This window comes from Gracilinanus agilis, chromosome 4, assembly GCF_016433145.1.
Source record: "Gracilinanus agilis isolate LMUSP501 chromosome 4, AgileGrace, whole genome shotgun sequence".
NCBI classification, from domain to species: domain Eukaryota; kingdom Metazoa; phylum Chordata; class Mammalia; order Didelphimorphia; family Didelphidae; genus Gracilinanus; species Gracilinanus agilis.
Window position 1 is genome coordinate 65,995,694 of NC_058133.1, and position 27,343 is coordinate 66,023,036.

Consider the following 27,343-nt stretch of genomic DNA (forward strand, 5'->3'; position numbering starts at 1 on the left):
GTATCTTTTGTTCATATTTCCTTTATTCATAATGAAGTTTTATCACATTATGATCTAATAATATTTTGTTATTTTTACCTTCTTATATGTGTTTATTATTACTTTATGTTCATATACACAAAGAAGGTTTTATAAAAGTACTATGGGATGATAAGAAATATATGTATTCTTTAATGTACTTAATCGGATGTTGGTTAGATCAGTTAAATCTAACCAAAAACATCTTCAGTTCTATATTGTCCTTCCACTTTAAATTTCCATTAAATTTATCAAGCTCAGGGATTATTAAATCTTCTATATTTGTACAAAAAAGAGTGGACCAGATTTTGCCTGTGGGCCAGATTTTGCCAACTTTTGCTTTATTTTTTTAGTTTTAATTTTTCTAATTTTATCAGGTAATTTTTTGATACTTTAATTGGTATGCCATTGGATAAGTGAAGTAACATAGGTGGTGATATAATTTTATATGTGTTATATGTATACATATATATGTATACCTGTATATATATATATGTATATATTAACTTTGCACTACCCAAGAACGAGTTTTTGTTCACAGTATAATGATTTATGTGGATTCATTTTATGTGCATGACTTTGCTAAAGTTACTAATTCATTCATTTAATTTTTTAGTTGACTCTTTAGGATTCAGATATTTGAAAAGGATAATTTTTTTTGCTTTTTCTCTCAATTTCTTTTTCTTATCGAATATATATATATTTGGGCATTCTAAAACAGTATCAAAAAGTAATAGTAAAAAAGTAACACTTACATTATTATGCCTTCTTAATTAAAAGGATTCTAGGAGCAGCTAGGTGTCTTAGTGGATAGAAAGCCAGGTCTAGAGAGAGTTGGGAGTTAGTTTAAATGAAAAGTTACATAAAATATTAATAAATATATAAATCATCATACATATAAAACACATAAATAATCAACATTTCTATCTATCTATCTATCTATCTATCTATCTATCTATCTATCTATCTATCTATCTACACACACATTATACATAACCAATGAATTCTTGTAGAAAGAGATAAAAAGAGATACTCCCATTTAAAATAACCACAGATAGAATAAATTACCCGATCGTATACCTGCCAAAACAAACCCAGGAACTACATAAACTACATAATTATAAAACATTTTTTATACAGTCAGGTCTAAATAATTGGAGAAATAGTAATCGTTTGTCAATGGGCAGAGCCAATATAATTAAAATGACTTTCCAACCTAAAGTAATTGACTTATTCAATGTCATCTCAAATAAATTCCTCCCCAAGATTTTGAGTTAGAAAAAATAATGACAGAATTCACTTGGAAGAACAAAAGATCAAGAATATCAAATGAATTAATGGAAAAATGTTAAGGAAGGTGGTCTAGCTGTATCAGACTATAAATTGTACTATAAAACGGTAATTATCAAAACTACGTGATACTGGCTAATAAATAGAAAGGTAGCTCAGTGGAACAGAATAGACTCACAACAAAGAGCAGTAAAAGATTATAGTAACCTTATATTTGACTAAACCATAGATCTGTGTTTTGGGATAAGAAATCACTATTTTATAAAAGTTGTTGGGACAACTGGAAAGTAATTTGGCAGAAATTAGGTTTAAACTTAAATCTTATACCATTTGTTAAGATAAGATAAAATGGGTATGTGATTTAGACATGAAAGGAAATATACTAAGTAATTTAGAAGAACAAGGAACACATTTTCCTTTCTGATTAATGGATAGGAGAGGATTTTATGAGTTAAGAAGAGATGGAGAATATTGTGAAATGTAAAATGGATAATTTTGAGCATATTAAATAGAAAAATTTTGTACAAATAAAAAAGATGTTTCCAAGATTAAAAGGAAAGCAGACACTGGGGTGGGAAAATTTCATAATTAACCCCTCAGAGAGAGGTCTCATATTAAAATATTTAAAGAGCCAGGCCTAGAGATAGAAAGACCTGGGCTCAAATCTGGCCTCAGATACTTCCTGTGTCACCCTGGGCAAGTCACATAACCCATGTTGCCTAGCCTTTATCACACTTCTGCCTTGAAATGAATACACAGTATTGCTTCTAAGACAGAAGGGAAGGATTTTTAATTTTATTCAAAGATATTTTATTTTCTCAATTACATGTAATAATAATTTTCAACATATGTTTCCCAAAATTATAAGATCCAAATTGTCTTTCTCTCTCCTCTCCCTCTCCCCTCCCAGTGATGGTAAGCAATTTGGGGATCTGGATTTTGCATGTGTTATCATGAAAAACATACTTCCATATTGGTCATTGTTGTAAGAGTATATTAATTTAAAACCAAAACCACACTTATACAAAAATATTTATAGCAGCTCTTTGTATGGTGGCAAAGAATTGGAAATTGAGAGGATGTCCATCAACTGGGGACTGGCTGAACAAATTGTGATGCATGTTGGTGATGGAATACCATTGTGCTATAAGGAATGATAAGATGATTTCAGAAAAACCTGGAAAGATCTACATGAATTGATGCAAAGCAAAATAGGCAAAGTGGGAGAACATTGTATCTAGTAATAGTAATATTGTACAATGATCAATTGTGAAAATTTTACTACTCTCAGCAATATAGTGACCTGGGACAATTCTGAAAGACAAGACAGGGAATGCTATCTCACACCCATTGGACTATTGGACTGGCTAAAATGGCAAAAAGACAAAATGACAAGTGTTGGAGGGGTGGTAGAAAAATGTAAATACTAATACACTGTTGGTGGAGTTGTGAAGTGACCCAACCATTTTGGAGAGCAATTTGTAACTATGCCCAGAGAGTTATGAAACTCTGCCTATCCTTAGCTTCAGCAGTATAATTGTTGGATCTGTTTCCCAAAGATATCAGGGGAAAAAAGAGAAGGACATGTGTTTCAAAATATTTATAGCAGCTCTCTTTGTGGTGGCAAAGAATTGGAAATTGAAAAAATTACCATCAGTTGATGAATGGCTAAACAAATTGTGGCATATAATTGCGATGGAATACTACTGCACCATAAGAAGCGGTGAGCAGGTTAATTTTAAAAAATTGGGGGCAGCTGGGTAGCTCAGTGAGAGTCAGGCCTAGAGACAGGAGGTCCTAGGTTCAAACCCGGCCTCAGCCACTTCCCAGCTGTGTGACCCTGGGCAAGTCATTTGACCCCCATTGCCCACCCTTACCAATCTTCCACCTATGAGACAATACACCGAAGTACAAGGGTTTAAAAAAAAACATTATTGAAAAAAAATTGGAAAAAAGAGATGGGAGGTCCTGAGTTAATATCTGACTTGAGACACCTCCTAAATATATGACCCTGGGCAAGCCACTGAAACCCAATTAACTAGTCCTTACCACTCTTCTGCCTTGGAACCAATACTTAGTTTTTATTCTAAGACAAAAGGTAAGTGTTTAAAAAAAAAAAGGTTTCTATTTTTCCCCACCAAATATATTATTGAGTATTATTTTTAAATAAATATTATATGCTATATAACTGAAAGTTCTATTTATTCCTCGCCTGTCTGGTGCTTTTAAACAGAAATGGGTTTTGTATTTTGTCGTAAGTTCTTTTCAGTATGCATATAATATTTATAATTATAGGCTTTTTGTTAATTTTCTTTTTAATGTTTATCTATTATCCTTAGAGATTTCCAGAAATTGATGTAATCCCATATTTCCAGGCATGAATCCATCCTGGTCATGGTCTTTTTGATATATTACTGTAAATTCTGTGTTAATATTTTACCTAAACTTTTTTGACAATATTTATTAAAGATGTTTGTCTGAAGTTTTCGTTTATTAATTAGAACTCCCCTTGTTTTAGATATAAAGACCATATTTGCATCCAATAATGATTGGTAGGATCATTCTTTCCTTAGTTTAAAAAAATTAACATGTGTAATATTAGAATTATTATTCTTTGAATAGTTAATAGGATTTGTGTATAAATCCATCTAATCCCAAGGATTATTTTTCCCTTTGGGAGTTCAGTCATGGATTGTTTATTTTCTTTTTCTAAGTTATGTATTTTCTATATTCGTGTTCTTTTTATCAGGGCACATGATACTTTTGAATATATTCAACCATTTCATTTAAGTCATTGGTATTTATTGACATGTAGTTAAACTAGTATTTAAAATACCTTTGTTTTTCATTTTTTAAATTCTCATTTTTCAATTAATTTTTTTGGTTTTCCTCTTTAAGATAATTTTAAGAAGCTTAGTACAAAAATAACCCAATACTGGTTATATTTATTAAGTCAGTGATTTGTTTGTTTTTTGTTTTCAGTTTTGTTTATCTCTATTTTGATTTTCAAAATTTAATTGTTTTTTACGTTTTTGAACATAATTCGATTCCATTTTTATCAGTGATGAATCTATTTCATATTTATTCCTTTTTTCCTTTGGTTTTTGAAATTTTTATTTCCTAATACACAGTCAGTTTTTGTAAAGGTGCCATGCATACTCAGGTAATATGCATATGCCTCTCTATTCTTATTAAAGTCACCACCATCCCATTTTCATTCATTTTATGTGCGTATATTGTAAATGTTTCTTATATGTCAAAAATTTGGAGGAATTGTTTTCCTATGCATTCATCTGTTTTATTTTTATTAAAATATTTCATACTTTCCTATTACAAAATATTAGTTTCTTTCTGTTTTATTTCATTTACTTCATGTGTTTATCTCTATAATATTAATTTCTCTACTTTTCTTCTGATTTTTAAGATCATTTTCTGTTCACATTCTATAGCCCAATGATGTGCCATTTGTCTTTCCTTGTTCCTTAGAAACATTTAAAAAAGAAAGTAAAACCAACAGAAATATTGTCATTCAGTCATTTTTCAGTCATGTCCAACTCTTTGTTACATCATTTGGGATTTTCGTGGCAAAGATAGTGGAGTGGTCTGCCATTTCCTTCTCCAGCTTCTTTTATAGTTAAGGAAATTGGGATGAACATGGTTAAATGACTTGCCCAGGGACACACAATTAGTGTCTGAGGCAAACTTTGAATTTGGAAAGATGAGCCTTCTTGACCCCAGGTCTGGCACTCTATTCACTGTGCCTCTTGGGTGGCTGCCCAACACAAATATTACATCTTCCCAAATTCAGGTTCTTGCACAGCCCTAGCCACATAAAAGTAATATTTTGTTTAATATTATTTTCTTTATCCTTTTTTCCCTTTCTTTCATGGATTTCTGAAAGTATTTGACTTTCTGCCAATTGGTTAGTTCTCATGTTGTATGCATCGATGTATAGATTCTTTTGAAGAAATAATTCAAATTCTTCTTCTTTACTAAACATTCAGTTTCTTTCTTTGATACTTAGAATTAATTAAGTGTGGACTCTATACTTTTTGTTTACTAGCAATATTCATTGATGTTCATAAAACTGATTCTTCTTTTGATTTCTTTTAACAACAGAAATATCCTTTGTTATTCTCTTTCTCCTTAGAATGAGAAATATTTTTCCCAGTCAAATCCTACTTAGTTTTTATTTAAAAAATTTAAATATATTTAAAAAATATTTTTCCATGTTTACATTATTCATTTTCTTTCCCTTCCCTCTTTCCTCTCCCCTCCCAGAGCTGACAAGCATTCCACTTGCTCATACAAATGTTATAATACCTATTTCCATATAATTCATTATTACAATAGAGCAAGAATTAGAAATATTTTTATTTTTACTTGAAGGATTTATTCTTTGATGTTATAGTTATTAAAACTGACTACGATGTTTCTTAATGGTTTTTCTTTCTGCTTCTCTTCTATCAATTCTCTTTATCTTTTGATTTTTGCTGCTTATATTTTCTATGATTTATTTGTATATGGTATTTAGAATTTCATCAGCATACTATTTTTCTCAAAGATATGTAATTTTTTACATTAGCTCTTAACATAACATTCTCAAATTCGGTGTAGTCACTTTGGAGAGTTCCCATTTTTTTCTTCCAACTTTCCTATTAAGAAGGCCCCTTTCTCCCATCCTGTCTCTGCATTTTTGCTTTTCAATTTTAATAATTTACTTTTTTAGAATCTATTAACATGAGGCTTGTCTGTCTTTTGTTATAAATTTGCTAATCTGTGCTTAGGCTTACTCATTTCTTGCTTATGAGCTCTAATTTTTAATCTGAGTTCTCTTGTATTTTTATTTAATTATTGAATTTCTCTTCTGAAACATTCTGGAACTTCTTGGAGTTATTCTTTGTATTTCTAGGGAGCACTGCATAATTTTTGAGATTTCTTCTATTGCCTTAGGAAATTGTGACTCTTTTTTTCTTTAGTGTGAAAACCTTGCCCACTGAAATCAGTCTTTTCAATACTTGCTCATTTCTCTTAAGCTTTTGTTTATCTTGGTCATTAGGCTGTTTTTTTCCCTTTGTATCCTTGTAAAAATGTGTTTATTATAAAATCAAAATGTGTCACTTCCCCATCCTTGCTGCCTGTTTTTTATTCTTTCAGATCCCCAGATTGGATTAATTCCATTTCCTCCAGAGGTTGCTAGTTAAGATACAAGGTGATTCTGAGTGGTTACCGTAGTAGAGCTTCTACTGTTACCAGGCCCATTCATTTAGGTTCTGTTGGCATTTCTGTACCTGGATTTCTTCAGTTCCTATGCTAGTCCTTGGGAGCTGTTTTTGAAGTTATTAGAGGAGAATCCCTTAGATACTTCTAAAAAGGGGTCTGATCAGTTTTGGATTTTAGTCTCTACTCTTCTCTCACTCCTGCTGGTTACTGGCTCCTTCTGAGCCATAATGATTAATTATATTTTGTAAATGTATTCCTGGTCTCCTTCTTCTTCTGTGTTCTTGACTATAGTTCTCTTCTTCCTTCTCTACTTTCCTGGAAATCCCACTCCATACTCCTCATAACTACTACCCTTTCCTTTCTCTCAAAACTATATGTTAATCTGATTCATATTTCAACTTTCCCTGGGAGTAGGAGTTCCCTTGGAATGCTGTTACATAGTTAATGCTATACTCTGGAACATATAATAGTACATATTTGTGGCCCTAAGAAACTATAAAGAAGTTGACTCTGGAAGGTAAATGCTTAACACAGCAGCAGACAGAGGAATCCTACAACCACCTCAGAATGATTTCTGTGCTGTGGGTACAGGGAAGGCGATAAGTGTTAGAAGCATCTGGAATTATTGACAAGTGAGTTCATCTTAAATGATTTTTTATCCTGTAAGAATTACCTTAATTGTAGGTTATTTCACCTTTCTTTTCTCATTTGGTTTTCTGATATTAGGAACATTTTATTTTTTTCTTTGTTTGAGAGAGAATTGCCCTCAAGAAAACTGTCACTCCATCATCTTCCTAGATTCTCTCTAGGTGATAGCATATTATCAATGAACAACTCTGTAGAAGGAGAGGCAAAAAGATATTATCAATTAAATTTATTATTACTAAAAGGGATGGGAAGATCATGTGGTATGAGCAAATGACAGCCAATGGATAGTCCATATTCTGTTGGTACAAAAGATGTCAAATGATCTACATGATTTATGGCATCATAAAGAATCACATAGAATTGAAAAAATATGGCTTGGTTGATATTTGCATTATTGGAGGGAATGCCCACATCCATGAAATTACAGATCCATTAAGTAGTTAATTGTATATGTCTTATTTGCCCAACTAGAATTATTGGATCATAGATTTAGGACTAGAGGTTTAGAGTTCTTCTAGTGTAATCCTCTCATTTTACAGATGAGGAAATGGAAATTCAGAAAGGATAAGTAACTTCTCCAAAATTATACAGATAGTTAAGTGGCAAATCCTGAAATTAAAATCCAGCTCTTTGATTTTTAAGGAAAACAGTTTTTCCATTTTGCCATATTTTGTGTCTCAACTATGTAGTGATCACCTTGAACACTAGTCCCCTGTTCTATTCTCTTCTGTATACTCTATTCATTTTATTGCACATATGAGTCATTCAGTAAATTATTTCCTGAGTATTTGGGTCAGTTATAACCCAAATCTTTTCAAATATATCATTAAATTTTGGATCAAAAACTTCAATAATACTTATGTACTTCCTCTTCCTTTTTCTTCTTTCTTCATATATACATAATTCATCTTTAAACATGATATATACATTACACACAAGACCACAAAACTTCAGTAACATTTTTGGTCTTACTAGTGATATAATATGAATATGCCAGTAGTCAAAATTGTTACTTCTCATGTTGATGCTTTCAGATCCACATCAATTAAGATTGTCAGATTCTGGAAAGATGTTCTATTCTCTTCATTATAGTCATGTGTCAGGAATATCTTGTATACAGGAAATCTAATTAAGATCCAAAATATATTTTAGCTCATGATTTTAATTCTTCTTCTTTTAGAAGAAATGTGAACAAAATAGAAAGGATCTGTTTCCTCTCTCTCTCTCTCTCCCTGCCTTTGGCCTCACTTACAGGGTCAAAAGTAGGAGAGAAAAGGTAGGGAATGAGTAACAATGGGCTGGATCATCAACAAATTGAATTTTTGAGGTCTAGAGGAATGTCAAAGGATTGAGATTTTACCATTTTTTAAACATAAGATGGAAAGCCAATTCTGTTCCAAGGAAACCTGGTATTTTTTGAATTGATTATTACAGACTTTTTGTCTGAACTTTCCTGATTTACCTCAGAAAAACAGAACCACAGCCTACCACAGAAGAGATTGCTGAAATCAGAATCTTTAACAATATAGTTAAGTCCAGCCATAGTTCAAGAATCTAGTGCCTGTTGGCTAAAAATGTCATCATTCCTGGCCCAAGAGAAGGAAAAGTAAAGGAGCTCAGTGTTTACTCATTTTTTGATGCATGCCAAGAGAATAGGCTCCATCAGGTCATGGAGAGTTTTCCTTTTGTCTTTGTGTTCTTTTACATTTTAAGTTTGTTTGACTTGATTTGAATTAATACCTCAAATTAGCACAGTAAAAATGACTAGGGACATTTCCAGGAAGTGCTTTAAAGATGCTTGGATAATTATTTCTTCTTGTCTTGTAAACTCCAGTGATAGGAAACTCACTACCTTACGAGATATGGAGGATCTCTTACATACAACTATAATCTTTTGGAAAATTTTCTCTTATATCCAGCCCAAATCTGCTTCTTTAAATCTCCTCTACTTCTCTGAATTCTTAAAGGAATGGTTCCAGCACCCTAGCTGGGCATGACAGCTTCTACTTGAGTTAAGTCAGGGTTAAAATGAGAGTTGGCCTTTTGATCAAAGGTAACGAATACCTGAGCTGCTTCCCTCAGAATTGTGGTGAGGAAGCCACTTTGTAAATTGTAACGTGTCAGAGAAATGTGAGTTACTATCATTGTTATTAGTTGTTGTTCAGCCATTTCAGTCACGTCCTAATCTTTGTAACCCAAATTAGGGCGTTCTTGGCAAAGATACTGACATGGTTTACCGTTTCCTTCTCCGGCTCTTTTTACGGGAAATATGGTTAAGTGACTTGCCCAGCGTCACATAGCTAGCAAGTGACTTGGGGTCGAAACTGAACATGGGAAGATGAATCTTTCTGATTCCAGGACCAGCATGCTACGTACCGCATCACCTATGCCCCATTATTACTGCATCATCAATAATGTGTTTTAGGAAAATGAAATTATTTATTTTAATAATTTCAACTTTATACTGTAAAACTTTAGAATATGGAAAGCTGAACTTCAAGTTGGATAAAACCTGAGTTCAAATCTCACCTCTGACCCTTATTAACCATATCACCATAGATAAGCCATTTAACCTGAGACTCATTTCCTTCACCTGTAAAATGATACCTATATTATGTACTTCCCAAGATGTTTGTGAGGATAAAATGAGGTAATGGACATAAAATACTTTTCAAATCTTAAAATATCATTTAAATAACAGGCATACTTATTATTATTATACTCAAGTGATAAATATTTTTTGAATGAATGGGTGACAGTGTTTTTTTTCCTTTCTTAATCTTAGCTGCAGCCTCCATAGCCTTTTTATAGAGTCTCTCTCACTTAAAAATATTCCAGTATCATAAAGAATAAGTGATGAAGGACCCCTTACTGTTGATGGAGAATCTTAAATTCCCACTTAAGGACGAGCACTTCTTATTGTGTTTTGCTACTAAGGAGAGCCCCACATAGTTTAACAGAGGATCAGTGGTCATGGTGGAATGCTTATACTCAGGGCTGGAGTGTACATTTCTTCTATTATCAAGACAATTGGATGATTGAGAACAGCACTCTGGAAAGAAGCCAGGTATGTGTCTGAATCACCAGCCACCAAGGTGCTAGAGTGATTAGAATTGCTCATGAGCAGCCAAATGTCCTGGCTTGTTTCCACAACGCAATCGGAGTCTGTGGGAGCCCTGAGAGACGTGGCTTGGTAGAAAGTCTTCTTTTCCTGTTCCAGTATCCGAGGCGTCTTTGCCTCAATGGAAACATTAACTCCCCAGCACGTCTCTGCACGGGACACCCTTCCGCAGATGTTGGGCCTTTCGAGGTACCCAGGACCAGCTCCACATGAGGCAACCTCAAGGAGTTCAGAGGTTGTAGTGTTAACAGGCCACACACAGTCTCGTGTGCTCAGAGAGACTCTTCTGTTGGTAAGAATTGGTGTAGGCAATTTTAAAATTAGGCAGAGACTAACAAATTCCTCTGGCTCAGCTGCAGCAACCACAGATGTATGAACCCAAAGAGAAGAGTTTTGCAGTCTATGTTTCAAGAGAACAGACTCAGCTGAAATGGGAGGGACAAAATGGTTCTTTTTGCTTTAAAACATTTAAAGGCTGGGTGGCACAAATGCTTGTAAATAGTTGCTGAAAATATCAGGGCTGTAGAAAATAGTAGTTGGCTATGGACAGATAAATATATTCACTTTTGTTATTTTCCTTCAAAAACTTGAAAACTGTTTTTCCCTTTACATAATGTTAGAAAGAGGCATTGTCTGTTTTACCCGATGGCCTACATTCATGTAGTTTCATCAGTATCTTGTTTCCCAGATCTCCTCACTCTTGTATTCCTACCCGAGGTCCAAATGAATAAATGAATCACTATTTCATTACTTTGTCTGTAGTAAACATTTATTTTTCAACATAACATCAGAAGCTGTTTGGTCTCATTCCCAAATATTCTTTCTTTTTGTTTTTAAACCATTTTGGAATTAGTCCTGTGTTTTGGTTCAAGTCAGAAGAGCTTAGGTTAGGGCTAGGCAATGGGGGTTAAGTGACTTGCTCAGGGTCACACAGCTAGGAAGTGTCTGAAGCCAGATTTAAACCCAAGATCTTCTGTCTCTAGGCCTGGCTTTCAATCCATTGAGTCACTTAACTGCCTGCATTCCCAAATATTCTCAAAAGAAGTCTGCTATTATCTTATAAGGGCTTCAATAAACTCAAGCCCATCAAACACTGATGGAGCTTGAGTGGATTAGGCCTGACCAAATTTTTTTCCACCAACTGCCTTATTAGTCACCCCCAAAGTGATTTTCCAACTGTGTCTTTTTTTGGCTAATATTTATGTACCACTTTAAGGTTTTCAAAATGCTTTACAAGTCTCATTTTATCATTATCTTATCTTTAATATTTTATTGTCATTATTAGTATCTTAACATTAATATTTTATGCCCACAGCAACCCTGGAAGTTACATGATACTAATATCTCCATTTTATAGATGAGAAACTGAAGAGAATAAAAGTTAAATGAATTGCCCAGAATTACATTGCTGTCTGAGACTGGATTTGAACTCAGGGCTTTCTGACTCTACGTCCAGTTCTGTATCGACCAGGCCAGCAAGCTGCCTCAGAGTTAATTCTGTAAATCTTCATTTTTGAGCAAAAATGTCACCTGAAGTCATGAGAAGCCATATATAATTTTCTAATTATATAGAGTACCCATACCATTAGATCAAAATAAACCAAAAACACAACACACACACACACACACACAAACAAAAACATACTTCCCAGAATATCTGGTTTGTCAAAGGTTAGAAGTAAAAGCGTTTTTTTGAATTATTGGGGAGCCCAGGCACTGACTCCCAAGTCAGACCTGCTTCTCTCTCAAGACTGCCTTCAAGGTTAAAGACGAATTATGGGTCGCCTCTTTCTCTTTACCTTGGTTTTGTCTTTTCTTTCTATTTTATTTTATTTTATTGTCATAAAATTTTGAATCTTTCTGACCTGTTCATTTTTGCAATTAAAGATAGGAAGATGAGTTTTTCTCCCTCTGCTGAATCAGAGAAAGGAGCTGCTTTTTTGTCCCATTCTTTTTGATAGGAGGAAATTAGAGAACATTTCTTGTCCAGCCTCTTCTAGAACCCTGAGTATTTCCCCAGAAATACTTAATAGCAGTCTCCATTCTCTCAGTTAGTCCTACTTGTCAGAGAAATGTTGAGTTAGAGCTAGATGACTTAGAGATCATGTAGTCCAAAGTTTTATAGCTAAAGAAACACACTCAGAGGTTAAATGACCTGTCTAAAGTCATGCAGATACCAAGCAACTGAGACATAATTCTAAACCAAGATTTCTGGCTCTGAATTAAATGCCTCTTCTATGAGACCATACTGCCTTTAGTTCACTGAGGAGAGGAAGGGCACCTTCCTTATCTTATGCAAAAAATGTGGACTCAAAATCAAGTGCATATGTTTGCCCTCACAATAAACACAAATCATGAAATAGGGACAATTTGTCCTTCATTCTCTTCCCTTCCTTTTCTTTCCTCCTCTTGCCAAGATCTAAACCCTGACCCAGAGCCTTGCTTCTGTCTCACTACTTCTTCATGGCCCAGTGCTTTCTATTTTCCTCCAGGCTTTGTTTTCATCCGACTTTTTTGTCCATTCTCATGATCACCCAATACTGCCAAAGAACGAGAGTAAAACTTGCCTGGGTTCCAAGCCCAAGTGACTCGGTGAGCCTTTTGCATTAGTTCCAGGAAGCTTTGTGTTTGTGTTCTAGGATACGGACTGTCACAGCAGAAACTTTCCAAGACATCAACCATCATTGGAGAGGTATTGAGTTTGTTAGGAGAAGAAAGTTAGCCCATACAGAGGTCAGTGAGAAAGGATACAGAAAGAGGGAAGAGTTTTGGCAGCAGAACTTTTCTTAGGAATACTTCAAGGTCATCATGAAGCGCTCATTGCTCTTCAAAAATGCTTGCCTCCAGCCTTAGGCTCTGAAGAGAGATCTGACATCTTTGTGTCCCACCACCACCCGGGCCCCTGAAATGGATGTCAACCCAAGCTAGAGCTGCTTCTTTGTTTCATCGTGTATGGTATCCAGAGAGCCAGAGGAAGTGAGAGAGAGAGAGAGACAGAGAGAGAGAGACAGAGAGACAGAGAGAGAGAGAGAGAGAGGGAGGGAGAGAGAGAGGGAGAGAGAGAGACAGAGACAGAGAGAGAGAGGGAGAGAGAGAGACAGACAGACAGACAGACAGAGACAGACAGAGAGACAGACAGACAGAGAGACGGAGAGAGAGAGACAAGAGAGAGACAGAAAGAGACAGAGACAGAGAGACAGACAGAGAGACAGACAGACAGATAAAGACAGAGGGGTGTGTGTGTGTGTGTGTGTGTGTGTGTGTGTGTGTGTGTGTGTGTGTGTGTGTGTGTTGGGGGNTGTGTGTGTGTGTGTGTGTGTGTGTGTGTGTGTGTGTGTGTGTGTGTTATTGGGGACTCCAAACTCATCTGATGTGTAATAGAGGAAGGAGGTTTTAATTTTTTTTTTAAGTAAAATGGGTTAAGTGTCTTGCCCAAGTTTGCAGAGCTCATAAGTGTCTGAGACAGATTTGAACTCATGGGGATGAGTCTATCTGACTTTAAGCCTGGCGCTGTATCCACTTCACCAACTAACTTCCTTCTATTGTGCATCATCTCTGGTGATTTCTAAGGCCATGGAACAGTTCAATTCATTTTTTAGCTTCAATTGTGTCTCAGATGGGAAGAAGCAGCAATGATGGTAAAGCTTGAGAGTGTGGCACTGGTTTTTGTTCTTTGTGACTACATCGCTAGGTAACTTCCTCTAGGTATACCTTATTCAAACGTTTGAGAAAGGGGCCTAAATGGGCCTGAGAGCCTTCCAGCATTGTTCACTTCAGCTAATATTTTAAAAGCCTGTGTTACGTCAGTGCACCGTGCTGGGTGCATCGAGGCAGGATGAGTACCGGCTCTGGAGACGTGAAGAACCTCTGAGCTTCCCGTAACTCTTAATCTCTGAGTTTCGGACCATGGTGGCCTTTTTGGGTAGGAACTTCACCGGAGCGCCCCCAGATCCTGGGCACACTGGGGCAGGTACTCTAGATACAAAGGTACAAATGAAAAAGTCCTTCCTCTAAAGGAGCTGACAGGACGTGGGGCAGCGGACAGCGCATTGGACCTGGAGTCAAGAAGATATCTGCCAGGGGTCAATTTTTGTCTCATACACTTGTGAACTGTGTGACCCTGGTAAAGTCATTTAACCTGTGTCTGCCTCTGTTGCCTCAACTGTAAAATAAGGATAATTGTAGCCTTCAAATGAGATATTTGTAAAGCATTTGGCACAGCACCTGGCATGTTGTTGTGGTCGAGTCATGCCTGACTCCATGACCATTCTGTCGGAGATTTTCGTGGCAAAGACACCACAATGTTTTGCCATTTCCTTTTCTAATGGATGATACCAAACAGAGGTTAAATGACTTCCACAGGGTCACACAGCTAGTCAGTGTTATGGGCAGCTTTGGACTCGGGAGTTCCTGACTCTGGGCCCAGGACTCTCTCCACTGAGTCACTTTGCCTCCTGCTGCCATGCCTAATAAATATTTGTCCCCTCCCCTCCTCCCCTTTGGGGTGATACGGCATGTACACAAACACATACATTACAAGGAAAATTGATGAGGAAAAAGATCATGGACAGCTGGAGGATCAGGTAATGCTTCCCAAATGAAATGACGGCTGAGCTGAGTCTTAAGGAAAGACACAGCTTCTAGGAGGGGAAACGAGAAACAAATACATTCCAGGAATGGGGGGGCGGGGGGGGGCTTGTATGGATTCGGGGAAGCAAGTGACAAAATGCTGAGTTTGGGCCCACTGCAAGTCGTCTGGTGCGGTTGGAATGGAGAGAGCACGAAAGGGAATGTTGGGAGATAAATTCTAGCTAGTGAAGGATTCTAAACGCCAGGCTAAGAGATCAGCAGCAAAGTCAGTAGCGGAGGAAGGCTGAGCCCCAGGCTTCTTGGGTCCGACACCAGGGACTGCCCCCACTGCGCCTCTTTGTCCGAGGCACGCCTGGCGCAGCCATTCGTGGTCTGTGAACTAGATTAGTCTTAGCTAATTTTTCTCCGATGGAGTTTAGATGGAAGAATCCCTGGGACAAGGCACTATCCTATTAGAATTTGTTTTACGTTTAATGTTAGGTAGACAAAATAATTACTTTCTGTAATTAAATAAGCTTATTGTATGTAGGAATGTATGTAAAGGAAACATCTTTAGATAACTCCAGAAGTAAACAGCATGATAGTAGGTTATGGAACAGATTGCCTTATTATTATTATTATTATTATTATTATTATTATTTGTGGCAAATAGCTCTTTTGCTTCAGTAGTAACCTTGGGGTTTTTAGTCCCTTAGTTCATGAATAAATGTCAATATATTTTCTGAATTTGTCCGAATAGAGGACATTTTCTTTCAATAATGCATCTCTTCCAATTATTTAGTAAAAACCCCATAGATATTTCTTGTCATTTATGGCACCCAAGATGAAAATTTCACATCATAATAATGCCATTCTACTATTCATTAGAGTCTGAAATAAGAACGGGCAAATCCAGGCTTTAATCTTAGGCCTACCCTTTGCGGAGCGCTCTGGGCTCCATGGCCTTATGATACTTTTCATCTTCGAAGAAGCTAGGTTAGAAAATACCTTTCTCGCCTGCCTGGCTATCTTGTTTCCATATTCGGCGCTTGGTAGCTAGTCACAACTTATCCTCCACTAGCACAGGAAACGGTTATGTTATCACAAAGCTTTGGATCAGGAAGGTCATAGATAGACAAAGCAAGCTAAAAAGTGTCAGCAACAATTACCAATGTGGTGCTATTTTAAAAAAAATATGTAAGTTCTTCTTCTCGACTCTAAATTTTGAGAGAAATCTGATCTTTTAACACCACTTTTCCCTCCAAGTTAAGGGAATGTGTTTTTACAATATTGTAGTATGTTATGCTATATTTACAGTTAGGTGGTTCAGTGGATAGAATGCCAGGCCCAGAGTCAAGAAGAGGCATCTTCCTAAGTTAAAGCAGGCCTCAGACACGCATTAGCTGTGTGATCCTGAGCCGCTCACTTAACCCCTCTTTGCTTCAATTTCCTCCTCTGTAAAATGAGCTGGAGAAGGAAATGGTAAACCACTCCAGGACCTTTGCTGAGAAAACCCCAAATAGGGTCACAAAGAATCGAACACGACCAAACACAACTAAACAAGTATGTTATAAGTACTATAGTTGAATGCAAAATTAATGTGATAGTTGAGAAGGAAATGCTTCCTTTTTAAAGTTGTTTTTTTTTAATTCTGGACCTAAATCTATTAACTCAAGGACAGGATATAAATTTCACTGATGAAGAATTTAAGTTTCAAATAAATGCTGAGACCTTTTCTACCTAACTATGACTCCATTGTCAAGTTAATTTGGGTCGTTTCGGTATACAAAATATGCCCATCAATGGTTGGAGGATGTTTGAAACCAAAAAAAAAAAGTTTCTTGGCAAGAACTGGGCCTTGGAATCTAACTCTTGATTTTTACTCTTTGGTCTGGTAAGGACTAACAAGTTACACCTTGATGATTTATCTTTGTTGGCTGACATTTTTTTTTAACAAATAACTAGTGTTATCCTTCGAGTCAATGTGGCATTTCACATTTCCTTTACTTACTGATGGAAATTACTTTTTCCTTTACCTCACATCAGAAGAAGAATGCCAAGAAATCTGTCTGGAAGGAAATATAAATCATAATTAAACTTTTCTCATTATATCAAAAGTAAAAATATAAATGTATAATTTTAGGTTTCTTTTCCTTTTTTCTGCGGTGGGAGGAGAGGGTATGAATGACAACTATAGAATATTGCTTTATTTCAGGTTTCTCCAAAATACATACAATAAGTTATTGAAAAGTTTTTTCAACTCTAAAAAAAGCTTGTACATTTCTAAGGTAGTATGAAAAGAAAGTCTAAACATATCTTTAAACCTGCTTTTCATTCCTTTATGAAGGTTTTCACATTTCTTTTTTGTGTCTCCACTTAGAATCCCTTTACCATCTCTTTTGCAAATGACCTTTCTGATACACCCTGATTATATATATATATGAGATAATGTCACCTAATTTTCCTTTCCCTTACTCTCCTAGTATATTCTTCTCTCACCCTTCCATTATTCTTCTAAGATCATGAAAAAAGAAACATCCCTAGGCCTGTGTCTAATTAAATTCTGACTAACTAACTAACTAACTAACTAACTATATATATATATATATATATATATATATNAAAAGCTTGTACATTTCTAAGGTAGTATGAAAAGAAAGTCTAAACATATCTTTAAACCTGCTTTTCATTCCTTTATGAAGGTTTTCACATTTCTTTTTTGTGTCTCCACTTAGAATCCCTTTACCATCTCTTTTGCAAATGACCTTTCTGATACACCCTGATTATATATATATGAGATAATGTCCCCTAATTTTCCTTTCCCTTACTCTCCTAGTATATTCTTCTCTCACCCTTCCATTATTATTCTAAGATCATGAAAAAAGAAACATCCCTAGGCCTGTGTCTAATTAAATTCTGACTAACTATATATATATATATATATATATATAATATCTCCTTATAATAGAGTATAAATTGAATATACTTATATATTGGATATTATATAATATATTATATTTATACTATATATAAAATATATATGCTTATATTTTATATAATTTATATATACCATATTTTATATAATTTATATATACCTATATTATATATATAATATGCCCATATTATATAGATACTATATATAAATATACTTAAATTTAATAAACCTGTTTAATCCTTAATCATTTAAAATATGTATTTATCCTTTTATGTTTCTCTTAACTCCTATATTTGTACTTAAAAGTATATATGCAGCTCTATTCTTTTTATCTTGAATGCTTGGAAGCCCTTTATTTAAAGATTCATCATCCCCAACCCCCACTCTGTCCTATAGTATTATATACTATATTATGCCCAGTTGTTTTGTTTTCGTAAGTTATTCTTGGCTTTAATTCTCTATCATTTACATTTCAGAATATTATATTCCAAGTTCTCTTGCTACTTTATACTGATGGCTGCTAAATCATGTTTAATTCTGATTGTAACTCTTTGGTACATGAATTCATAATTTCTGATGCTTGCGCTATTTTTTCTCTTGACTTGGAACTCTAGATATTGACTAAAATATTCCTGGAGTTTTCATTTTGGAGTTTTAGAAGTTAAACAATGGATTATTCCTATTCCTATTTCCCCCACTCCTGTCTTAAGGAGAACTGAGCAAATTTCTTTTAAGATTTTTGAAATGTGATGTCTAGGCTCTTTTTTTGGACATGAGTTTAAAGTAGTCCAGTTATTCATGCATAATTTATTTTTCCTCAATCTGTTTTGCAGGTCAATTATTTTTACTATGAGATACCTTCTGGTTTTCTTTTTCTTTTTTTTAAACTTAAAAACAAATTATTTCTTGTTTTCTTATGTAGTTATTAGTTTCTATTTGGTCCATTGTAATTTTCAGAAAGTTTGTTGCTTGGGCAAGGTTTTACACCTCTTATACCAAGCTATTAATTCCCTCTCTGACTCTTTCTTCCTGAGTTCTCATTTATTTCTCATTTTTTCCTCTAGTACTCTCACTTAATTTAATAAAAACATTAACTCTTAAAAATACCTCACCTGTTCCAAAAAGTCTTGTTGAATCTGTGTCTAAGATTTTTTTTTGATGTTTTGTTTTTTATGTTGTGTAGGCATTCTTTCTTTTTTTGATTTGTATTTTAAGCATCTCTGTCATCATAATACTTTTTATGGTAGGATTCCTTTTTTGTTTGATTATTTGTCTAGCTTACTTTCTGACCTTAAACTTTATATTAGAGCTAAATTTTGTCACACTTCTGAATAGAAGGTCTGGGCTAGTCTTCCTGTCATAAGAACCTGAACTAGCTAGGTAATTTGTATGAGGAACAATGAATTCAAGATATATTCATGAAAATCAAAATGACACCAGAAGCAACAAAGCTGCAGAATAACCAAAAGGAAAGTGACACACAAAACTACTTTGACAAAGATAACTCTCTAAAGAACAGAATGGACCAAATTGAAATGGAGGCAACAAAACAAAACAAAATACTGAAGAAAACAACTCTTTAAAGAGTAGGACTGGCCAAATGGAAAAGAAAACACAAAAACTCAGGGAAGAAAATAGCCTCTGAAAATTATAATTGGATAAATAGAAGCTAATGAAACCATAAGACATTAGGAAACAAAAAGGCAAAATCAGAAAAATGAAAAAATAGGAGAACCTAAAATACTTCATTGAAAAAAAAAAACTACCCTGGAAAATATATCCAAGAGTGATAATCTAAGAATCACTGAAATACCTGAAAGCCATGATGAGAAAAAGAGCATAGATACCATATTACAAGAAGTCACTGAGGAAAACCCCTTATATCCTCAAACAAGAGGGAAAAATAGAAATTGAGAGAATCCACTGATCAACTCATGAAAGAGATCCCCAAAATAAAATACCCCAGGACTATTATAGCCAAATTTTAGAAATCCTTGGCCAAGGAAAAAATACTATGAGCTGCCAGAAGGAAACAATTCAAATATTGAACAGTCACAGTCAGGCATACATAGGACCTAATAGCTTCTATATTAAGAGATCAGAAGGCATGGAATATGATATTCCAAAAGGCAAAAGATCTAAGACTTAGACCTAGACCTAGAATTACTTACCAGCAAAGCTGAGCATAATTTTCCACAGGAAAAAAGATGAACATTTAATGAAATAGTGGAATTTCAGACCTTCCTGATTAAAAAACAGAGTTGAAAAGACAGAAATAAGAGAAGTTAAAGGAAGGACAGTTTTTAAGGGAAAGATGAGTTTTGTTTTGGATATGTTGAGTCTGAGATACTGATAGGATATCTAAAAGTAGCTATCCTAGACAGTGGACTGTGTGGATGTAACTAGAGTCTAGGAAAAATTAGAGTTGGAAGAAAAACTTGAGAATCATCTTTAGAGAGATCATGCCTATTCTCATAAGAGTTGATGAGAATAGCAACATAGAGTATCAAAGGAGAAAATAAAAGAGCCTACACTGAAAAAAATTCTGAAATATGACTTATCCTGTGTTACTTCTACTATTCAGTTTGGGGTCCAAATTGTTGCTCAGTTGCAGTGATTATTTTGCACAGGTTAAAACTTCCTAATAATGGTGTAATAACCCCATTATTTTTCTTAATGTCCTTTTTTAAAGGGTGAATAACTCTTTGTAAATGGTTAGTTTGGAGCTGTTTAAAACACATTCAATGCTATCATTTTTATACTTTCTTCAGATTTGGTATGTATTTTCACTATTTATCTAAATGATTAACAGCTGATCATTAAATTAATTATATCAGCAACCAGTTTTTTCATGTTTACCAAGATAAGTTTCTTTTTGATAATGTTTAATGCTTTCTAAATTCAGTGCCTTTTGAATCTTCCTTAAAATCTTTTGATATACAGTTACTAAACTTCTAAGGAGTCTACAATTCTCTGGCCTCTTTCATTTCTTGATTCCAAATTACTTTTTTCCAACACATTTTCCATCCTCTCTCTTGTCCTTCATAATTAAGGATTAAAATGTTAAATATTGACTTAGTCTGAAAGATCTTTTCAGATTGTACATAGAACTTCTTTCTCTTAAATTGATGTTGTCACATAAGATGCAGCTATTTTCATGGTGGTCTATTTGCTTAGCTGATAATGATCATCACGAAGCATGTTGACCAAGTATCATCTTAGCTGATGGTTCTTATTGCCTTTGGGCAAGTCTGCCAACTCCTTTAATTATGACTCTGAAAAGAATTTCTGATTAATTCTTCCATTTAGCTCCAACTTATTATATTTTCTGGTTTTATCTGTAGACAATATGGATCAGTTACTATAGTAACAAGTAGTTTAATTGTTGGAGAAAGATTATATGAGCAATAATACCTAAACAAGTCATTTGAGGATGGTTTAAGAATTGTAGGATTCTTAAAATTCTCTTCTCTGCTTTTACCTCCCCCCACCACACACACACTTTAATTCTGTTACTGATGGAGAAGGGAAACTGTACAAACCTAGTGATTATTTTGCATTTTATCTGCTTCATGGGTCATCTCAGCAGCACAGTTTCATCACCTGTTAGCACACCCTTCTGAATTAAGCTAAGCTAGTCCTCTTAGCATATGCATTCTATCTGTGGATGAAGCCTTTGCTGCTTGATAGAATTTGTAAGAGTTTGTAATCTATTGGCAAAGTGATCAAAAAGTTCAGTCACTTAAAGACCATGATAGAGCTTTGGATTAGAACTTCTTATAAAAAAGGTTTTATTGAACCACAGATTCAATATGAATTAACAATATATACAGGACAATCCAAAAAACCTGATGTAATCTTAGGCTGCATTAGGAGATTCCCTATTCTTCCATCCCATCTTGTGTACTGTTCAGTTCTACATGCCCCATTTTAGGAAGGACATTGATGTGCAGGAGATTAACCAAAGGTTGTTTACCAATATGATGACAGGCCTTTGAAATCATGATACATGAGTATCCATGGAAGGAACTGGAGATGTCCAGCCCAGAGATGAGGAAACATGAAGATATGATAGATGTCTTCAAATATTTAAAGTGCTATCACATAGAACTGGGATTAAACTTGTCATGCTAAACCCCAGAGGATGAAAGTAAAAGCAAAGAGTGGAAGTTGCTAAGTGGTAGATTTAGGCATGATATTAGGAAAAAAATTTCCTAATTTTAGGCTTCCTAATGTAGAATGGGTTGTTGTAGGAAATGATGAGTTTACAGTCACTAAAAGCTGTCAAAACAAAATTCAGATGTCCATTTGTTGGGTACATATTAGAAGAGATTTTTGTTTGGGCCTAGACTAAACTTCTGAAGTCTTTTCAAATATTGATAATATGTGTCTTTAAGGGATATACACTTACAGGTATTTATAGCAATGTATAAAATAAAATATTTCCCCTGTAGTACATATCACATTTGCTTAGGGAAAAATGAATGGCATGTTGTTTTGAGGATTGAATTTTCTTTCTATTTTTTGCTATTTTCTAGGACATGACCTATGAACAGTTATTTGTGATCTTGTGCTTAATGGTGGAATATAGACCATAAAATTCCCAAAGCCTAGACAAAGAAAACTCTCCTGAATTTCCTAAATATATCGAAATTTGTCCACCTTATTGAATTTGCAGTGTACATGGACATTTCTAGCACCTGCAGACATTTTGTAAAAGTGTACACCTAGGTATGCATACAGTGTGAGGTCAGTTTAATGTAAGAATAAATTGGACAACGATACAAAACTAACTGAATCAATGATTAACATTTCTATGACATATTTCTTGGAGGAGACATAGGTCAACTGTGATATATTTCTGAAAATATTTGAAGGACATTACAAGTGAAAAAAAGAATTGCTTTGCTTGTGCCCAGAGAGAAAAACTAAAAGCAGTGAGTTGAACCTACAGACTAAAATAAAATATGCAGAAGCTTCCTGGAAGTCAGAAACATCTAGAAATAGAGGGGCCTGGCTTAGGAGGTTGTGGGTTCCTCCTTATTGGAAGTCACCAAGTAATGACTGATTGATCACTTATTTTTTTTTTATTTTTTTTTTAAACCCTTGTACTTCGGTGTATTGTCTCATAGGTGGAAGATTGGTAAGAGTAGGCAATGGGGGTCAAGTGACTTGCCCAGGGTCACACAGCTGGGAAGTGGCTGAGGCCGGGTTTGAATCTAGGACCTCCTGTCTCTAGGCCTGACTCTCACTCCACTGAACTACCCAGCTGCCCCCTGATCACTTATTAGTTATAATGTAAAGGGTATTTTTGTTTAGATAGGAGTTGAAATAAATGGTTTCTAAGATTTGTTACAAGATGCTTTGAAAGCTTCCTACTACCTTTCCTCCAATAATGGTAAATATTAAGACAGAAAAATGCAAAGTACAAAGTCATCTACAGATTTACCATTTGTGACCACTGATACACACTTCCCCTCATGTGATCTAAGAATATTGCATTATTCTTGCTCCTGGGGCATCTCTGTGAAAGATCATGGTATTTTCTATTCATGTAACAGTAACACCACAATATTAAATAGAGAAGCAACTGATGGCTTTTATTTCTTTTTAAAGTTGAGCTTAATCCTTTTATTTTGTTTCTCTTAATTTATTGTTCCTTATAGTATTAACCTCTAGTTACATTTATATTTAATAGATGCCCAGTTTGAGGACTACATACTCTTGACACACATTAATCTCCCAAATTTATGAATGCCAAGGCATGAAGCAAAATGAAAACAACTGGGGAAATGTTGAAGGGGAATAATTGGACAGTGTCCAGATGTGCATGTGTAAAACATCACCCCTTGACTCCTCCCCCATATCCTGTCTGAAGAAAGGAATTTTTTTCAAAAATAAACTGGGGTTATTTAAAAGAAGTTGTGGTGTCTGTCTCACTGAAACCTAATAGGCAAAGCCAGGCCAGTCATAATTACGTACATTCTTTCTTTGTTTGTTTCTTAATTAACTCGTTTAGTACTAGGGAATTAGATTGCTTTACTGCTGTTTTCTGTGACTGTTGACACAACTCTTTGTTCATTCTATATGAAGACAATATGAAAACCTACTAAAGAATTAAAATAGATTTCTTTGAATCCTAAGTGTCATATGCTGTAACTTTTTACTATTAATAGTGGACAGCAAGTAAATTGTCTAGTGTTGTGCAGTCTTAGTTCTCTAAGACAGAAAATAAAGTTTGGATAAGAATAAAAGGAAAGGTGAGAAGATGTACAACATTTTTAGTTTCCCAAGTAGAAAGTAGTGTGAAAAAGAGAAAGATCCTTGCTGAAGATACTCATCTCTCTACGGAAAGGATAAAATGCATCTCATTATAGTGATCTTTTATGTGGAAAATCAGATTGTTGCCCAGCGTGGTTGAGCTTTATGCAACCAGAGATTGGTATTACTCTGAACAAATGCTACTATAGGTTATAGTCCAGCTTTGGATATATGCATATATATATTCATGTATATACATGTGAGTGTGTGTATATATGTATGTATTCGTTCCTGAAGCAAGATTATTCTATCTAGGAAATTGAAGTTGCACTTCTAAAATTGGAATGGTTGCCTGAGCTTGCTTTCACCCTGTACTTAAATGAGACAGAAGATGTCAATAAGTTGTAATGAATTGAAATCATTAAGGAAGAAAATGTAATGCAACCTGATCCTATTCCTTTTATTCTGCCTCTATCTATCTTTAAAGATTTTCTTTTCAAGTGGGAATTTAATATTGAGCCTAATTAGGCACATGAATCAGTGATTCGGTTTCTGACTTCATTCAAGGAATGCTAAATCCAGGTAGAGATATTTTGGATCCCAAAACTCTAAATCAAATTTAGGTAGGATTAGGGATTCTGAATCCTCAAGTCACTGATAGTTTACGGTGGGTTTGTTTTTAACCATGAGTGCCTTCTTTTTTTATATAAGAAAATCATTAGCATCCTTACAAACAAAATAAGGATTGGTTTTTTTCTCAATAAGGAGAAACTTAATTAATTTTGCAGCCTGGTTTTAATATCTTTCCTGTTGTGTTTCCTTCACAACAGAAAAAGAGCTATTTTAGACAAATACAAGAAAATTTCACTCTGTATCTCAATTATATAATTTAATTTTCTGGTTGGTGCAGAATCCACTGTAATGATGCAGTTATAGTAATGGATGAGGTGGGGTAAAATTATTCCAGTATCAATCTCTATTGTACAACAACTCTATACCATCATTAAACTATGGAGATGTGGATTGAGTTGTAAGCCTTTAATGAATTATTATTACACATTTGATTCATCTTTGTCCTTGTGTTTAACATCAGGGAACAAACTGTGACTAGCAAACTTTTTCCCCTTTATTAACATGGTTACTAGATTGGTGGAGCAATTAGGGATCTCTATGGAGATTGTTTACCTAGATTTCAACAAAACAATGGACAAATTCTCTCATGAAAAGATAAAGAGCAACAGATTAGGTAATAATAGTAAAGTTTAATGGATTCTGGACTAGTTAATTGACTGGACCCCAAAAGTAGAAATTAATGATTCCCTATCACCTTGAAAGAAAGTCTCTTTTAACATTGACATGGTTGAACACATAGAGGACATGACTAACAAAGAGAGGTGGGATAGCTAACCCATTGAATAGCAAACACTTCCTATATGCCTCAATCTGAATATCTCATAGCCATTACAGACTCCGGATGTTCAAAGCAGAACTTATACTATTCCTTCCCTCACACATCTGTCAAAGTTTGGCAATTACTATTGATGGTAATACCATCTTTCCTATCAGGCAGGTACTCAACCTTGAAGTCATACTTTACTCTTCACTTTCCTTTTCTTTCTACAGTAGGTCAATTTATAAATCTCATCAATTTTACTTTCATAATACCCACCTCCTATTTTCCCACTGACATTGGATTTTTGGAAGAACTAGTACCACTGGGTAACATAAAAGGGAAAAAATTCTCAATAGTCAAAAATATGCAAAAGTGTTATCTCAGAAAGTATTGGATTCTATTTATTGGAAGTCTTTAAGGAAAGGCTGTATCTCCAACCGTAGTATCTGTTATATCAGGGATTGTTTTACCTATCCTGATTAGTCTCTTCTGAGGTCTTTTTCAACTCTGAATTTCTGTACAGTGATCATTATCACATCATAATTTTGAATTAGAGCAATAACTCATCTGCTCAAGTATCAAAAATGGTGGTGCTATGTTTTGGACTTTATTCTTATAGAATAATAAAATTCACTCAAATTCCCTCCCTCCCTCTAATGCTTCTCCCCTTTCTTCCTTATTTCCTTCCTTCCTTCCTTTGTTCCTTCATTCCTTCCTTCTTCCCTCCCTCCCTCTTTTCCTACCTTCCTTTCTTTTTTCTTTCCATCCTGTCTAATGGGATTAGGTTCTGCTATTTTATATATTACAATTATATTGTATATATACATATATGTGTTAATATATAGTAAAGAGAAATATCAAATGGTAAATACAAGTGAGTAACTGGCAGGGATTAGGAAGGTTTTATGTTCTAGAATAGAGAGATAACATCCTCCAAATTCTGATGCTGTTAGAAGTAATGAAGGGAGGTTAAATATAACAGAGGACCTGGAAATGATTTTGTTATGTTTTGATGACATTAAAATAGCATAGGAAAGGGAGAGAAGAATGGCTGAAGAATCTTATGCCATAGAATTAAAAGGTACAGCAGAAGATTACACAAAGAGGAAGGGATAAGAGAAGGAAACATCACCTGATTCCCACTTTCATCTAAACTATGCAAAAGAGAATGGAATAGACCACACCCACACCCACACACATGAGTTGGATGTGGAATATATTTAACTCAACAGGAAAATAATTAATTGGAGGGAAAGTAGGTTTTGGAAAGGTTCATTATAAAATCAATGAATTATTAAGAATGGATTGGGAAGAAGGGCTTAAAAGAAAAGGAAGAAATGATCCTTTCATTCATCTCCAATCAAAGGAAAAAAGAAGTGGAGCAGAAAACCAGAACTTTGATTTTGGTATAGAACACTAGTGCTGAAAACACACTTTTTAAGTCATTTCCTTCCTCTATATAGGAAGGTGGAGAGAAGCAAAGAGAGAGAGGAAAATAGAAAAATAGTATTGAAAGAAATACACAACTAATAATAATTGTGAATGTTAATGGGATGGCTTTACCCATAAAATAGAAGATGACAAAGTAGATCAGAAAGTAGAATCCAACAATATATTTTACATAAGAAATATCCTTGAAAAACCAAAGCTTCTCTTAAATAAAAATCTGAAGCAAAATCTATTATTTTTCAGCAAAACTCAAAATGGCAATCATGTTTTCCAATAAGCAAGAATAGAAAAACATGGGGTAGGAGAAGGATAATATGAATGTATAAGTACTTATTATGGGATAGGCACTATTCTAAGTACTTTACAAATATATCATGATATCCTCAAAACAACAATTATTGTGTGTATTTTACATTTCAAGAAACTGAGGAATTCA

The 27,343-nt window shown here is 34.6% G+C and overlaps 1 protein-coding gene across 4 annotated transcripts in view; it reads left to right on the forward strand.

Annotated features, from left to right (window-relative positions):
- Positions 1 to 27,343, forward strand: part of DNM3 (dynamin 3) — a 612,108-nt gene that overhangs the window by 336,864 nt on the left and 247,901 nt on the right. The window lies entirely within an intron of this gene.